The 12,944-nt window shown below is 45.2% G+C and overlaps 1 non-coding gene across 1 annotated transcript; it reads right to left on the bottom strand.

The window, feature by feature from the left end:
* Window positions 1-10,022: 10,022 nt before the first annotated feature.
* Trnat-ugu lies at window positions 10,023-10,096 on the bottom strand. Its single transcript has one exon. It is a non-coding gene; the product is annotated as a tRNA-Thr (tRNA).
* Window positions 10,097-12,944: the final 2,848 nt, after the last annotated feature.

The following is a 12,944-nucleotide window of genomic DNA, read 5'->3' as shown; positions in this document are numbered from 1 at the left end:
ATGGCTAGTAGGGTTAAGAACAAATATTGATTGTGTATACTACATTTAAGTGCAGTAAAATCATATTAATGGATAAATTGTGTTCTGGGGTGTAACATTGTTGTTGTTGTTGTTGTGGTCTTCAATCCTGAGACTGGTTTGATGCAGCTCTCCATGCTAGTCTATCTTGTGCAAGCTTCTTCATCTCCCAGTACCTACTGCAACCTACATCCTTCTCCATCTGTGTGTAACATGGCGGAGGGGAATGGGATGTGTAGGGTAGATGCGCTAGGAAAAGTAGGTATACCTCATTCTTAGGTCTGTAAACTGAAGAGTGACCAAGCGAGTCCCCACTCCATCTACTCCACTATGTCACAAGAGGCAACTGTAGGGTGTTTTCTCCGCTCGCCTCCTCAACAACCACTATCGCAGGGCGCAAACACTTGTTGAGGATGACCGAGCGTGGTGGCGCAGTGGTTAGACACTGGACTCGCATTCGGAAGGACGACGGTTCAATCCCGCGTCCGGCCATCCTGATTTAGGTTTTCCGTGATTTCCCTAAATCACTCCAGGCAAATGCCGGGATGGTTCCTCTGAAAGGGCACGGCCGACTTCCTTCCCCATCCTTCCCTAATCCGATGAGACCGATGACCCCGCTGTCTGGTCTCCTTCCCCAAACCAACCAACCAACCAACTTGTTGAGGATGTTTATTCTTCAGAAAGTGCCGTAAGACTATATTTAATAAGAGATATTAGGTATTAATAATACTAACACAAGAAATGCATATGGATAGATTATATCCACATCTCTGCTCATTGTTCTATACTGGTAGAAGGGAAACTCATTGCTAGTCACCCTGTACAGTAGCTGTAACGTTCTCCGCCACCACGAGCGCTGCTTGCTATCCAGTTTACGGACAGGCTATATCTTCCCAGCATTTCCCACCCAGTTATATGAACAGACAAAACAAGTTCACCTATATCGTGTTTATCTAGTATACTTATTTTAAGTTTTTTAAATGGGTACTTATTTTCAGTTGTTAAGTGAGCTTTATGTAAAATGCGTTGGCGTAAACAGTGGTTTAATTTGTAACTGTAATTTTGTCAGTCACCTATGCTGAGATGAAAAATTGCAGCAACTCGACGTGGCATAGACTATACAGTCGTTGCAAGTCCTCTGTAGAAATACTGAGCCATGATCCCTCTATACTCGTCCATAATTGCGAAGTTGTTGACGGTGCATGATTTTTTTCATGAACTGACCTCTCAGTTATGTCCCATAAATGTTCGATGAAATTCATGTCGGGCGATGATGGAGGCCAAATCATTAGCTCGAATTGTCCAGAATGTCCTTCTGACCAATCGCGAAAAGCTGCAACCTGGCGACATGGTGCATTGACATAAAAATTCTGTCGCTGGTTTTGAAGTCCAGAAATGGCTGCAAGCTGTTTCCAAGCAGAGGAAGATAACCAGAGGACCCAGTCCATTCCAGGTAAACACAGCTCACTCGACTGTGGAGCCACCACCAGCTAGCTCTGTGCCTTGTTGACAGCTTGCATCCATGGCTTTGTGGGGTCTACTCCTCACTCGAATTCTACCATCAGCTGTAACCACCTGAAATCGAGATTCATCTGGCCACGCCACGGTTTTCCAGTCGTCTAGTGTCACGATCCTAGAAGGAGAGCTGGAGGCGATGTCGTGCTGGTAGCAAAGGCATTGGTCGTCAGCTGCCATAGCCCGTTAACGCAAGATTTTGCCGCATTACCCCAACAGAGACGTTCGACGTACGTCCCACATTGATTTCTGCGGTTGTTTCACGCAGTGTTTCTTCTCTGTTAACAATGGCAAATGTCGCCGCTGTCAGTGTGAACGCCGTCGGCCACTGTGTTGTCGGCGGTGACAGGTGATGCCTGAAACGTGGTATTCTCGGCATATTCTTGACACTGTACATACTCCGAATTTTGAATTCCCTAATAATTTCCGAAATGGACTGCCCCATGTTTCTTGATCAAACTACCATTAGACGCTCAAAGCCTGTTAATTCTGTTAGTTCCGGTCGTGCTGCCATAACCAGGCAGGAAACCTTCTAGCATGAAGTACTTAAGTATAAGTGATAACTCCGCCAATGCACTGCCCTTTGACACATTGTGTACGCGATATTGCCGCCATCTGTATATGTGCGTATTGCTATCCCATGACTTCTGTAACCTCAGTGTAATAGTGTTGCTAGGAAAGGGATTCTATTGGTAAATGTCGCACCTTGCTGCTGTATTGGTTGACAGCATATTGTGGAGCTATGTAACTGTGTTGTAGTCACTTGGTGGTGAATTAATGAAAATAACCAGAAAGTTAGGCACTTCTCTCACCATTAACTGTATACATCTTTTCCTTATAAGGTGGGCTGCACTATGTGGAGCCACTTACCACACACCCACAGCATAACTTCAACGATATATGTCAATATTTATGATAGCATGGGACTGATCATGTTCGCGTCTAGTTCAGCAATCTGCTGTAATTCAATGTTCCTACAAGTTTTACCTACATACGTTGCTAAAGAATAAGATTTCAGCCTGTGAGCCTGTTTAAATGTTCGACATTGTCGAATACAAATTGACAGCATATTACGCTCTGGGCAAGCACTTCGTTGTGGTTGACAGCTGACAGCTCCAGTTGTTGACCTTTTTAACATAATAGCTCACTTAAAAGCAAATATGCACTCACTTAATCAACTGAAATTATCTTCACTATACAAACAGCAGCGCAGTATAGGTAGTTAGTCTACTCACATATGTGAGCTGGACAGAACTCGCTGGGTGAAATAGACTGTCTATAAACTGAAAAGCGATAAACGTTCTTGATGGCGGAAGTTGTCTTTTGCAGTGAACACTACAGCTCCCATACAGAATGACTAAGAATCAATTTTCCCCCATCAAAGTAGGACAATGTACAGATATTTACATAGATTCTGCGTTTATTGTGTCGCTATCACTAGTAACTTACACTCCTGGAAATTGAAATAAGAACACCGTGAATTCATTGTCCCAGGAAGGGGAAACTTTATTGACACATTCCTGGGGTCAGATACATCACATGATCACACTGACAGAACCACAGGCACATAGACACAGGCAACAGAGCATGCACAATGTCGGCACTAGGACAGTGTATATCCACCTTTCGCAGCAATGCAGGCTGCTATTCTCCCATGGAGACGATCGTAGAGATGCTGGATGCAGTCCTGTGGAACGGCTTGCCATGCCATTTCCACCTGGCGCCTCAGTTGGACCAGCGTTCGTGCTGGACGTGTAGACCGCGTGAGACGACGCTTCATCCAGTCCCAAACATGCTCAATGGGGGACAGATCGGGAGATCTTGCTGGCCAGGGTAGTTGACTTACACCTTCTAGAGCACATTGGGTGGCACGGGATACATGCGGACGTGCATTGTCCTGTTGGAACAGCAAGTTCCCTTGCCGGTCTAGGAATGGTAGAATGATGGGTTCGATGATGGTTTGGATGTACCGTGCACTATTCAGTGTCCCCTCGACGATCACCAGTGGTGTACGGCCAGTGTAGGAGATCGCTCCCCACACCATGATGCCGGGTGTTGGCCTTGTGTGCCTCGGTCGTATGCAGTCCTGATTGTGGCGCTCACCTGCACGGCGCCAAACACGCATACGACCATCATTGGCACCAAGGCAGAAGCGACTCTCATCGCTGAAGACGACACGTCTCCATTCGTCCCTCCATTCACGCCTGTCGCGACACCACTGGAGGCGGGCTGCACGATGTTGGGGCGTGAGCGGAAGACGGCCTAACGGTGTGCGGGACCGTAGCCCAGCTTCATGGAGACGGTTGCGAATGGTCCTCGCCGATACCCCAGGAGCAACAGTGTCCATAATTTGCTGGGAAGTGGCGGTGCGGTCCCCTACGGCACTGCGTAGGATCCTACGGTCTTGGCGTGTATCCGTGCGTCGCTGCGGTCCGGTCCCAGGTCGACGGGCACGTGCACCTTCCGCCGACCACTGGCGACAACATCGATGTACTGTGGAGGCCTCACGCCCCACGTGTTGAGCAATTCGGCGGTACGTCCGCCCGGCCTCCCGCATGCCCACTATACGCCCTCGCTCAAAGTCCGTCAACTGCACATACGGTTCACGTCCACGCTGTCGCGGCATGCTACCAGTGTTAAAGACTGCGATGGAGCTCCGTATGCCACGGCAAACTGGCGGACACTGACGTCGGCGGTGCACAAATGCTGCGCAGCTAGCGCCATTCGACGGCCAACATCGCGGTTCCTGGTGTGTCCGCTGTGCCGTGCGTGTGATCATTGCTTGTACAGCCCTCTCGCAGTGTCCGGAGCAAGTATGGTGGGTCTGACACACCGGTGTCAATGTGTTCTTTGTTCCATTTCCAGGAGTGTATATCTGTATTACATGTAGCGTTAACGCACGCTGTGTTTTTCGTGATAATTCATAAGGAGCCCTATGGAAGGTTAATACAGCTTTGTAAAACACCCTGTAGTCGCTCCTTCTGTCATAGGGCAGGGGGGGGGGGGGAGGCGAGGTGGCAATAGAGTAGGCAATCACCAGCTTAGTCTTCAGTCTGCAGACTTACGAAGCAGGGAAGTTCATGACCTATCTCGCTCATCACTGCTCCTACACTCCAACGTACCACCCCCCTCCCCCCTTCCCTTACCCTTCACGGGCTTCCATCCTGTTGCACCACTGGAACAAAATATTCCTTAATACAGCGCTGCTGCATTTGTTTTTAACACACTTCAGTCGACATAGTTGATGGGTGGGCGTACACATGACAGTTTCAGATGACATTGACTTTCCTACTATTTCTTAAACTATGCAATCGGTCTAGAGTGTTGAGTGGACATCTGTCATAAAGGGTGACACATTTGAGTTAGAGATAATCTCAATTTTCCAATCTTAAGTCATACAATTTCCTAGAAGTGGTGATCTTGACATGAGTGACAAATTCGAGGGCCAAAAACTAACAATCAGCGTGGCTTGTGGAGTGTGCATTTGGATATAGATTAAGAAGGGTACTTGTTCCCTGCTCTTCAATAATATAATTTCACACTAACATTGTGAGAAGGTGCTTAACTTTTAAATTTTTATTTAACTGTAGTGATCTTGAGCTTATTACGTGTTCAATATCCAACATGAAATTGTTTATATGGGTTCGTGCACTGGGGCAGAACTACATAGCTTTCGGAAACCTACAGACAAAAAGGAAACAAAAATCGTTAATTCATACAGCTTCATCTCTACAAGAGCCACAGCGTAGCAATAGCTGAATTCAAATAAATTACACTCCTGGAAATTGAAATAAGAACACCGTGAATTCATTGTCCCAGGAAGGGGAAACTTTATTGACACATTCCTGGGGTCAGATACATCACATGATCACACTGACAGAACCACAGGCACATAGACACAGGCAACAGAGCATGCACAATGTCGGCACTAGTACAGTGTATATCCACCTTTCGCAGCAATGCAGGCTGCTATTCTCCCATGGAGACGATCGTAGAGATGCTGGATGTAGTCCTGTGGAACGGCTTGCCATCCCATTTCCACCTGGCGCCTCAGTTGGACCAGCGTTCGTGCTGGACGGGCAGACCGCGTGAGACGACGCTTCATCCAGTCCCAAACATGCTCAATGGGGGACAGATCCGGAGATCTTGCTGGCCAGGGTAGTTGACTTACACCTTCTAGAGCACTTTGGGTGGCACGGGATACATGCGGACGTGCATTGTCCTGTTGGAACAGCAAGTTCCCTTGCCGGTCTAGGAATGGTAGAACGATGGGTTCGATGACGGTTTGGATGTACCGTGCACTATTCAGTGTCCCCTCGACGATCACCAGTGGTGTACGGCCAGTGTAGGAGATCGCTCCCCACACCATGATGCCAGGTGTTGGCCCTGTGTGCCTCGGTCGTATGCAGTCCTGATTGTGGCGCTCACCTGCACGGCGCCAAACACGCATACGACCATCATTGGCACCAAGGCAGAAGCGACTCTCATCTCTGACGACAACACGTCTCCATTCGGCCCTCCATTCACGCCTGTCGCGACACCACTGGAGGCGGGCTGCACGATGTTGGGGCGTGAGCGGAAGACGGCCTAACGGTGTGCGGGACCGTAGCCCAGCTTCTTGGAGACGGTTGCGAATGGTCCTCGCCGATACCCCAGGAACAACAGTGTCCCTAATTTGCTGGGAAGTGGCGGTGCGGTCCCCTTCGGCACTGCGTAGGATCCTACGGTCTTGGCGTGCATCCGTGCGTCGCTGCGGTCCGGTCCCAGGTCGACGGGCACGTGCACCTTCCGCCGACCATTGGCGACAACATCGATGTACTGTGGAGACCTCTCGCCCCACGTGTTGAGCAATTCGGCGGTACGTCCACCCGGCCTCCCGCATGCCCACTATACGCCCTCGCTCAAAGTCCGTCAACTGCACATACGGTTCACGTCCACGCTGTCGCGGCATGCTACCAGTGTTAAAGACTGCGATGGAGCTCCGTATGCCACGGCAAACTGGCTGACACTGACGGCGGCGGTACACAAATGCTGCGCAGCTAGCGCCATTCGACGGCCAACACCGCGGTTCCTGGTGTGTCCGCTGTGCCGTGCGTGTGATCATTGCTTGTACAGCCCTCTCGCAGTGTCCGGAGCAAGTATGGTGGGTCTGACACACCGGTGTCAATGTGTTCTTTTTTCCATTTCCAGGAGTGTATATAAAACGAGTAACTGCTATTCATTTCTTCTACCGATGTATAAAAGACATTAAACGTTTATATTATCGTTAGAATGAAGTGCAGAATGTGAAGTTCCGAAACCTGACGCATTATGTTAGTAACACTGCTGCCAAAGTACAGTAATTTATTTTTCAGAAGGCGTGGTAAGCACCGAATTTGTGTTATTATTTGTTGACCACAGTTTTCCATCAGTAACAGCTTTTATCTGCAGGTATGCTAGCAACTAAGAATAGGTCTACTTCAATAAATCTAAGTCCACTTCAATAAATCTAGTAAGCAGGTAAGGAGTATTGCAGACAACGTTTAAAACTGAAACACAGAAGCTAAATTTAAAATAGCAACCATTAATTAAAAGTGTTTAAGAGGGATATAGCTAAACGGAAAAAAGAAGCTAGATTTGACAAATGACGAAGAATCGTGATAGGATTATGAGAATATTTTTAGAGGGACACCTTAAAAGCAGGTAAGCACAAGGATGTATGAGGGTTCAGATGCTTAATAATTTGTTTATAGAAACAATCACAGCAAATGTAACATGGGAGCAATTACCATAAAAAGTGCGTGCTTCTACTGTCTTTGTCGGTAGTAGTTTTCTGGAATAAGCTAATAGCCCAATAAGATGTATGGGGTAGCAGCTCGAATCGCAGTTCACGGCTTGGCGCTATACTCACTGCCGGTGCTGCTGTGTGGACTACAGTGTTTTCGTGTAGAAAGAACACTTGCTAGTATAGGGTCTTGTTTCACTCACATGATCTTTCAATCCAGTCTAAACGTAATTTGTGATAGTGAACTGTTCACGCTGATCATATTAATCAGCCAAGATTTCTAAGAACAATGACCATCGCTGTTTCAGCAAAATAGACAGTGATCGCCTCCTTTCTAGGACTCTCGGCGTTTTTAATTTATTTGAATTTTTGATTGGACTCTTCAGTGTGGTTGTGGATCCAGGTTCTGTCCATAGCCACAACTATGCATAAAACACAAAGAAATCAGGGCTGCAAAATTGCCGGATTCGATGTTGAAATGTTCCTTTGTATCTGTGGTTTGGTCAAAGGTTAGAGATAGCAGATTCACACCCACCTTCTTGACACACGTGCAGTATCAGAAACTTCGGATACTTTCCGACAGTGATTTCCTATTACAGTATCAACACTGTAAGACTTCGACATGCCGGCTGTGGCAGGTGATATGTTCTGTGTGCGTGAGATCAAGTTTAAACTCATTAGCTCCGGTTCAGTCATTGCAGCGCCTACCCGATCTGGAAACAAATTGGTTGTGGCCTGCGCAGCTGTTCAAACTATGTCAATGACTCAGATCAGCAGAGGAGTCGTTCTCGTCCTGCTATTCAACACTATAGATTGCCCTCTTCAGGTGACGAATAGATGTTCGTCAAATCTGCTGGAATAATTCTACTACCATTTTGCATTATTATATTGGTCAAGATTAATTTAGTTTAACAAAATGTTTCCTAAATCTAATTGACTTCCGAAAATGTATTAATAATTGAGCCATGTAAAGGGGAAAACAGTTAAAACATGCACATCCTTCGCAGCGGTGACTCCTCTTTAATGGTAGTACTCTTTCAAGCAACGTATAAATCTGGAGCTTTTTCGTAGTAAGCATTGTGGGATAATCGGTTATGAGTAACATTGAGCGAAGCTGCCATAGCCGGATTCGCGGTGCGGTGTACACTGCATGAAATAACAGTAGTGTTTTTCGTTAGTTGCTAGTTCTCTGAAAAGAGGGCGCAGTATATTGTTCACACATCTAACATTATTTAAGATTTGGAGTACAAATATCCAGTAATTCATGTTACACTAATTGCACACCACACTTCCGATTTTAAATCGTGCAGAACGTTCTGATGCAACTCCTACGTTGACTGTACTGCGAACTGAAATCCTCACATGAATGTAGACACGAATGATCAGGAAAAACATAACGTTTCACGATCACTATCTCTATCATACCCACAGCGCAGTAGCCATTTGTAGCAATGACGTCGATAAACTATGCCCCTGACTTGTTTAATTAGGCTATAATCGAAAAGCTAGTTGCTGGAGTCTCGGATTTCATTTCGATGCTGCCCCTGCCTCGTTTAATTACGCTGAAATCAAAAAGTTAGCTGCTAGAGTCTCATAACGGTCCGCATTTTATGTGGTGATAGTGCCTGCGTGTCTGGAATTGGCTTTTCCTCACTGCTGGAAAGCAAGCTTACGTCTTTTGCGAAAAATACCTGCAAGATACTTTCGCCCATTACGTATTTATATTCCTTCTCCGTGGAAGAAAGTTACAGTAATGTGACCACTCCATTTTCCATTTCAATTGCTTCCAAAACTCCCATTCACACAGCAGTGGAACATGGGATAATACTGCATCCCATCATCGAGCACAAAGTTCACTTGAATCCTTTTACCACCACTCGGGTGTACAGGGGTGGACACAAATATGGAAGCACCGAAAACAGAGCTCACTACCACGTCTAATACAATGTAGAAAACCCATTCGCATTCGAAACATCTTGTAGGTGTTTCGTAAATGGTAAGTAAAGCGAAAGTATGGTTTTAAATGCAATCTTGTACCATTCTTCCTTCGAAATAGTGGCCAGTTCCCGTAACGACGATGGAGAAAGACAACTTCCACCTCCTACCCCCCTCCTCCTCTCCAAAGTAGACCACAAAGACTGGTGATTGCCATGGGCACAGGAGAAGTGACGATTCATCCTTGCGCTCGCAAAATTAGTCCTGGACGATTTGAGCTCTGTGAACTGGAGCCCTGTCGTCTTCGAACACATTATCAGCATTGGGAAACAAACATTACGCCATGAGATTTACCTAACCAGCCAAAATGGTCCCATAATCCTCGACAGTAATACGTCCTTCCAGAGGCTTGGAGTCCATAGAATACCACGATATGGCTGCCCAAACAGTCATCGGACTGTCGGTGTGTTTCAGTCTTGGGACATAAAATCGGCCAGAAGCTCGAAGCAGTGTGACTCATCCGACCAAATGACGCTCTTCCAATGCTGCATAGTTCAGGTTCTATGGCTTCGGCACCACGTTTTGCTGGTACGAGCATTTTCGTCACTGATGGGTGGTAGAAGAATTTCAGCTCGCTCTTCAATATATACGAAGACAGTAACTGTTCTCGAAAGAAGAGATACAGTTGATGGCCGTGCAGCTTTTCCCTGGAATAAATGATGATTAACTGAAACCCTCAGCTGCCGACAGGTGTTGTTGATATACCTCGATGTGGACAGCTGAAAATGTGTGCCCCGACCGGGACTCGAACCCGGAATCTCCTGCTTACATGGCAGACGCTCTATCCATCTGAGCCACCGAGGACACAGATGAATAGTGCGAATGCAGGGACTTATCCCTTGCACGCTTCCCGTGAGACTCACATTCCAAACTGTCCACAATTCTACATATGTAATGTACCTTACAGACATTTGCCCATACACTCATTACTCGTGCACACTTTGGCGATTCCCTGCTTGTAGAGCTCATTTCGTGTAGTTTGGAGTCTGACAGGTCTTGAGCGAGCGATATTCAGTTCTACCGTGAAATGTGCCGCTGTCTGCCTCTTATTTTCCAGCACTCTCCTCTTGAGTGACCGTCCGTCACCATCACTCAACACACAATTTCGTCCGCATTGTGAATTAGTGGATGATGTTTTTCCGGTTTCCTTGTAAGCAGTATAGATTTCGACACGCTGCATCTGAAAACATCGAACATCTTGGCTACCTTGGTTACGGAACTGTCCATCAAAGCAGCTCCTTCGAACTTACTTAGCCCTGACATAATGCTCTTAGAACTATAAATAACATTGTTATGACCACGACACTTGTAATGTATTAAGAACACTACACATTCTAGCGGTGTTTCCATGTTTTCGTGCAGCCTCTATACGCCTCCTACACAGGCTATCAGAACAACGGTGGGAATTTGCTGCCTGCTGTTGGGTACTGCTATGTATCAATGTCCCATTTGTAAATGGATGCCTACTAATGAGTTGCAGAACTCTTAAACACAGCTTGAAACTGTAGGTCATGCTATCTTTATGTTTCATTGTCAGTCATCTCCTCCTCTCCGCTTCGTATTATTGCATCGAATCAGTTAGCGCCAGCAGATAGGCATCCCAATGAAGAGATTATAAAGCGGGTTGCCGTCGCGTGTTCCCAAATAATTAGTGTCAATAAACTGTACACATGTTTGGCAATTGCTGTGTCACAAACGGCCCCATATTAAACACCTGCAATGTTGAGTTCAAAACTTTGAGAGATGGCCTGTCAACTGAAGTGTGTCTGTTTACTCTGTCTTGTAGCTTCCGTGCAGTCGTCTTGTGAATCACTGTATGTCCTACACCTGAACATTCCACTCCTCCCTACTTTGGAAAACGAATCGGAAGAAACATTTTCTTCATATTGTTACTTTTGAGTGCGACATTTAATTAATATGTCTTCCGTTAAAATGCCTTTCACTCCGAAAAAAAGTGGTAACTAAAAGGTTAATAAATTATTTCATGTCAGTACCGGTCGTCTCCCCTGAAGCCAGAAAACAAACAAGGACGAGGGAAAGAAACAGAGACAAACAATATGCTGAAAATTAAAACGGTTTGTGACAAAACTTCCAACTTCAGGATATATCTCATTACTTTTACAGTATGGTTTGTACATTTTAGCATAGAATGAAGTTTTACTTTTGTTTCCATAAGAGTACAGCGTCTCAGTGTATTACTAGCAATGTTAAAGCACGTGTTCTAAATTCCGATTACAGTGTCGCCCCTGTTTTCTGATCTAGAATAGCCTTTGCTAACCTACTTTTGAACACGAACGTTAATCGTGTAAATTACATTCGGTTTGTGTGCTGACAATTACTCCAAATTGAATCTCACTATGTGTGAATGAAATTGAGTACAAAGAACAGCTGTTAACAGTTGACAGGATGGCTTACAAATCTAACAGTCACAGCACAAAGGCTAAGTGTCGCGTACTGAAACTGTGCCAAAATGCGTCAGCTCAGTTATACGAAATTTTACAAATGAATACGGTTTCTTATCTTCATCTCGAAACCTACGTTTAGACCCTAAAAGTGTTTCTTGACTGCGCAACAGATAACTCAGTTCTGCTCTGTATGCTTAACTGCGTAATATGAAATGTTGAACTTTATGGACCTGAAATAAATCACTGCGTTTCTAATTGACTTAGCATTTGTCTTAGATTGATTTGTAAAAGAAATTACTTTTTTACAAAAAATATTGCAGATAGCTGTTCACTCATTATCGCAAGATGTGACAGTACAATTATATTAATATCTGCTTTCAAACTGTGAAAAGGCACTTAATTAAATGTTGCCACATGAAGAAGAAGGTTGCTTTAAACGGAAATTGTCTCACGATTCTTTAATAACATACGAGTGGATCACATTAGCATGAAAACAATGTTCTTCCTTTCAGATTATCATCAACAACGGAAGCTGATTCAAAGAAACCTATTTAAGTTACGAAATTGCTGCTTGCTTTCTTATGAAATATTTTTAACTGAAAATTGAGAGTGATGAATAACAGTTAATATCCTGAACACTCACAGATAATTTGCCGTGGGTACCATAAATGTTGCTGAACACAATGAAATCCTTCCATTAAAGTAATTACTGTCAGTGCTTGCAACAAATAACAGCTCCGTTTGTGTTGCCTGTTTTCGTCTCTCTATGGAGGAAGGAAAGGAAGGACGATTGGGCCTAACGTCCCGTGCGACATCGTGTTCGTAAAAGACGGAGCACAAGCTCGGATTGTGTCACGGATGAGGGAGGATATCTACCGTGCCCTTTCAAAGGAACCATCCTGGCATCTGCCTGGAGCGATTTAGGGAAACCATGGAAAACCTAAATCTGGATGGCAGGACGCGGATTTGAACCGTCGTCCTGCCGAAAATAAAGAATCCCAAATCAATATAGAGAAACAATAGGTTCATGCTAAGTTTGCAAGTTAACAATATTACTGTCATATATTTTGCAATGTAATACCTTTAACAAAACGTTGTAGAGAAAGAAATAATTTTGTAATTGCTATAAGTATCTCTGATCCACAATGCAAGCTAGTTCTGAATGATCTCTGAGGCAAAGTACCATATCTTTACGTCGCTACCATCTTGGGTGTGTTTATATTAATGCTTCTTGATTCCGTGCGAAA

Source organism: Schistocerca americana, chromosome 8 (genome assembly GCF_021461395.2).
Source record: "Schistocerca americana isolate TAMUIC-IGC-003095 chromosome 8, iqSchAmer2.1, whole genome shotgun sequence".
Classification (NCBI taxonomy): Eukaryota; Metazoa; Arthropoda; class Insecta; order Orthoptera; family Acrididae; genus Schistocerca; species Schistocerca americana.
Note: the sequence above shows the minus strand (reverse complement) of the source record. Positions and strands in the feature narration are given on the sequence as shown.